The following is a 5,194-nucleotide window of genomic DNA, read 5'->3' on the forward strand; positions in this document are numbered from 1 at the left end:
CAAAATAGCCTATATAAATATGCTTTCTCGGTTATTTTTTTTCTTTTCTTCAAAGGCCGTGTAATTATTTTTAACTTTTTTTTATTTGTTTTACAACACCATGAATTGACCATGAAAGAACATATATTACTTCATCTTAATACAAAATTTTAACGTTCACCCAAAATATATAAATTTTAAAATAAATTAATATATAAAAGATTTAAGAAATCAAATATATTTCTTAAACCAAAGTTATTCAAAAGAAAAAGTTATACAAGTTAATTATGTAAAAATAAACAAAAATTGTATGCTTGTTGAATTACTAGTATATACTTAAAGTTTGTAAAAATTATGTCAAAAAGAAAACTTTTACTTAAAATATCTTTTTTGAAAAGTTATTTTTTTAGTGTAGATTTTATGATATATTATCAATTTCTATAATTATAATTATAAATATGATAAATTTAAAATATTGAATTTTTTGTTTTATTTATGTTTCGCGCTTCTTGTGTTATTTTGGTGGATTTAGATTATTCTATTTTTTGTTTTGTTTATGTTTTGTGTTTTTTTATAAGTTATTTGGGCGACTTTTTTTTGTGAACTCAATTGTTTTGTTTTGTTTCTATTTTTGCGTTTTTTCATGTGTTATCTCGACGAACTTCTTTCTGTTAACGCAATTGTGAAAACTTTAAAAGATTAGTCTTTTTTTTGTTTTGTTTCTATTTTCGCGCTTCTTTATGTGTTTTCTCGACGAACTTTTTCGTGTGAACGCAATTGTGATAAGTTAAGAGATTATACTCTTTTTTTGTTTCTGTTTCACACTTCTTTGTGTGTTATCTCGACGAACTTTTTTGTGTGAACACAATTGTGATAAATTATCAGAGATTAGTCTCTTTTTTGTTTTGTTATCAGTTTTCAATTTCCTTTTCTTTTGTCATTTATCAAAAAAATCTTATAAATTTAATTTTGAAATAAACAAAATTTTATTTATGTAAATAAATTTTTATATATAAATGTGTCTTGAAATTTAGTTTTGAAATTATTAGTTTTATGCAATAAAAACAGGAGTGCATTTTGTTACTTGATTGCTCAAATTGTTTTCTTTTAGTATCCTCTTATTTGGAAGTTTACAATGGTATGTCTTTGACAACACGTGGGCAAATAATGTGCTTCAAGTTGATTGTTTATGTTCGTTATATTCTAAAGGTTAATTTGCAAGAATGTGTGTGGAAATAGACATGGACAAGAATATTGTTCCTCAAATCTTGGTTAAAGGATAATTTTTAAACTTGGGTATGAGAACTCGCACCTAATATGTTTTTCATATGGTCAATATAGCCACAAAGTTGGTGCTCGTGTGAGTAAAAATATGAACATGGTAATGAATGTGGAACAAATCGGGAAAATGGAGTGTTAATGTTCTATATAAGGATAATGAAACATGTCGTTTATGAGTCTCTAATAGAAAATATGACCGGTGATTAGGACCAAATAATGATTATTAATGAAGATGTTAATAGAAAGGAGAATTAGGTAAGTGGGTCGATCAATGATGGGGGAACCCAATATTTATGGACCATTAATGTGTGTGCAGCGCAAAAATAGAAAAAAGAATAACAAAACGGTTTTGGCATCAATTAAAATGACTTGAACAATAATTGTATTGAATAAAAAAATATAAAGCAAGTTATAATACAAAAATGAATTTCTTTCTCATTAAAATGATGAATAATTATGGGAATCTTTTATAGAAAGAAAAAGGAAATAATAAACGAAACAACGATTGTTGTTAAATATGGAAATAAGAAAATTAGTCCAATGCATAATTTCTTCACATTTGGTTTCTCACATCTCAAGCTATCTAAGTTAGGTGGAGATTATATCATTTTACATGCTTCAAAAGAGGAAACTTGGATGAGTTTTAGAAAAAGGAAGAAGCGTTTTGGAGACAATTATTTTTGTCTCTCAATATTTGGTTTCATTGTTCATGATTGGACAAGTAAAACCTTTGTGACCATTAGGAACATCTTTAGTAGGTTTTGGAAATACATAAAAGATTTAGGGTTGTTTTGCATTTCGATAAAGGGAGGATGAAAAATGTTCTTGATATAGGATCACCTACGTGTGAAAAAATAGACTTGAATATTGGATCATTTGTGTTCGATGTCTGGGTGGTCGGAGAGATCGGTTGTTATGTCATGTTTAAGCATAAAATGTACTTGAACATAAGAGTGTGGATGAATCAAGTTTAGATACATGAAGTGGGAACTTTTCCAATATTTTTGTGTTAGATCAAGTCTTTATAGTTGATAACCTCATCAATGTGGTAGTTTGTCTGGTTTCATGGAAGAAAATGATGATGGCCTAAAGGAATAATAATTGCAAGGAACTTTTCCACTTGCAAGAAGGTGGACAGATATTCCTACGTGTTAAGGTGTGATTGGAAAAGATAAAATCCTCCTTTAGAGGTTCAAAGTGTATGTGAGAAAGTACAAGTTCAAGTGACAAGTCCTTGTTGATGACACTGAAATTCACCGTATTTTTTACTCCGATTTCGCATGTATTTTAGTTATTTTATTGTTATTTTGTAATGTTATTACTATGTTTTTCTTTGTTTTCAGGTTTTCAGTCTAATCGGAGCCCCGATCGAGAAAAAGAGTGTAAATGAGCTAAAAAGCCTAAAAATCAGCATTTTACACTTGTGGCTCCCACTGTGGCTGGCGCCATGGGTCTAGCCATGACGTGTCCCAGTTCCAACTTCTCCTCAACTGCCACATCTCCCACTATCTCCACTTGGGCGCCACAATTTTCTCTTATGGCGGGCGTCATGAGGTTGTGGCAGGCGCCACAAGAACAATATGATTCCCTCCCATTTTCAAATTGAGGGGCATTCTTGTCATTTCCATTATTTTCCTTGCTTATAAATAGAGCCTTGATTTAATTTGTTTCATCATTCAAACTTAGTTACAACTAGGCATATATCAGTATTGTGTAAAAGTGGTAATCGCTTCACATCGGAGTGTTGCCACAACTGTGTAATCGAGTCTGTAATCGAGTTTGGAGCACTTTGGAAGGAAGTTAATCCTGCCGCCATTTTTATTTCTGTTACGCACTTTATTCGACTCTCCAATTGGAGCAGGTTTTATTGCTTTACCTTTGTCTACTTTACTTTCCCGCGCTCGCACTTTACTTTATTTATTTCCCGCACTACCTTTACTTTGTTTACTTTCCCGCACTCACACTTTACTTTATTTATTTTCCGCACTGCCTTTACTTTGTTTACTTTCCCGCACTCGCACTTTACTTTATTTATTTCCCGCACTGCCTTTACTTTGTGTACTTTCCCGCACCGCCTTTACTTCGTTTATTTTCCGCACTGCACTACTTTTATTTAAATTAAAATGCATCTTTACTTTACCATGTCTAGCTAAACCTATAAAGGTTAGAATGTAAGGATCGTAATTGAACCGATAATCCGTACAATTGTTCGTAAAAACACTTAAGGGCTATTTTGACTTTCAACTTAAGTTTTCCCGCACTTAATTTCCGTTGGGTAAGATCGAAAGTCGTTCGACGTCTGTCTAAACTTAGTTGTTTTTAACTATTTCAAATACAGCGAAAGCGCTTTGTTTAGTTCATTAGGAGTTTTTAACTTAAAAAGAAAAGTGATTTTAAAACTATTTTCGGACGCGTTTATAAGTTTAGAGTCTGGTTCGTGAGAACCTCTTTTGGTTAAGAAATCCAGGTCAAAGTAATTTTCAACTTAGTCAAGGTACTATATTTCTTAAAAATCGGTATACTACTCTAACGCAATGCGCGCCTTTTTATAAGTGACAATAAAAGGGTTTGATTATGGAGTACAACTCGGTTCTGAATATGCGAAAGCGACAGTTCCCGTTAAATTGGTTATTTTCAAAGTAGGAAACATTGTCCATAAGTAATTCTATTAGCAAGTACTTGGATTATTAATTGATTATGTGAATTACATTCGAACCCGTCTTTATTAATTGAATTTAATTTAATACTTTATTTTTCATTGTGCACTCTTAAAAACCCTATTTCGATTACCTTAGATAAACACCATAACAATAGATAACGATAGATTGACATTTGGTCTCTGTGGATTCGACAATCTTTTATATTACTCTGACGTGTTCGTACACTTGCGAAAAACAACGCATCAAGTTTTTGGCGCCGTTGTCGGGGACCAATTTCGTCAAATTTCGTACCCTTTTATTATATCTTTTAGACTTAGATTATTACCTGTCGGTCAATGCAAAGGACTCGCAGCACCAGAAGCTTAGTATATCCTCTGGCGGAACCTGAACGTTACGCTCGCGCACGTTTATTTTTCCATAAAATTAGGAGAGCTATGGCCAAAGATCAAAACCAAAAACCTCTTAAGGATTTCGCCCAACCATCCAATGAAGAACCTAGTTCTAGTATAGTAAACCCAACCTTCCCAGCTAATAATTTCGAACTTAAACCCTCCTTGTTGCAACTAGTGCAACAAAGACAATTCGCAGGTCTTGCTACTGAGAACCCAAACCAACATTTAAAAATCTTTCTCCAATTGGCAGACACTTTTAAAACCAATGGAGCTTCTCCTAAGGCAATCCGTTTAAGATTATTCCCTTTCTCCCTCAGAGATAAAGCCCTATCATGGTTAGATTCCCTTCCACCCAATTCTATAACAACTTGGGAAAACCTTAGAGAAGTATTCCTTGCTAGATACTTTCCCCCAAGTAAGACCGTCGTTCTTCGAAACCACATAACCAGATTTACCCAGAACCAAGGAGAATCGTTGTTCGAAGCTTGGGAGAGATATAAAGAGTTGTTAAGAGCATGCCCACATCATGGTTTAGAAAATTGGCTAATCATTCAGACATTCTATAATGGACTTCACTATAACACTAAGATGACCATCGACGCTACTGCAGGCGGCACACCGATGAACAAACCTTACCCTAAAGCTAGTGCCCTTATCGAAGATATGGCTCAAAACCATCAATCATGGGGATTCGAACGAGCGACAGTTGAGAAGAAGGAAGCCCAAGGAGGAGTACATGAGTTAAGCTTTATAGACATGATGCAAGCTAAAATGGACACGTTGGCCCTCAAGGTCGAGCATATGTGCATAAACCCGAATACTGCAGCTGCAGTTTCGTCGGATTGTGAGATATGTGGAACCAAAGGACACCAATCTACAGAA

General features: G+C 33.5%; 1 non-coding gene across 1 annotated transcript; it reads right to left on the minus strand.

The window, feature by feature from the left end:
- Positions 1 to 4,738: 4,738 nt before the first annotated feature.
- On the minus strand, positions 4,739 to 4,845 carry LOC127088532 (small nucleolar RNA R71). The gene has a single exon (XR_007790364.1). It is a non-coding gene; the product is annotated as a small nucleolar RNA R71 (small nucleolar RNA).
- Positions 4,846 to 5,194: the final 349 nt, after the last annotated feature.

This window comes from Lathyrus oleraceus, chromosome 5 (assembly GCF_024323335.1).
Source record: "Lathyrus oleraceus cultivar Zhongwan6 chromosome 5, CAAS_Psat_ZW6_1.0, whole genome shotgun sequence".
Lineage (NCBI taxonomy): Eukaryota > Viridiplantae > Streptophyta > Magnoliopsida > Fabales > Fabaceae > Lathyrus > Lathyrus oleraceus.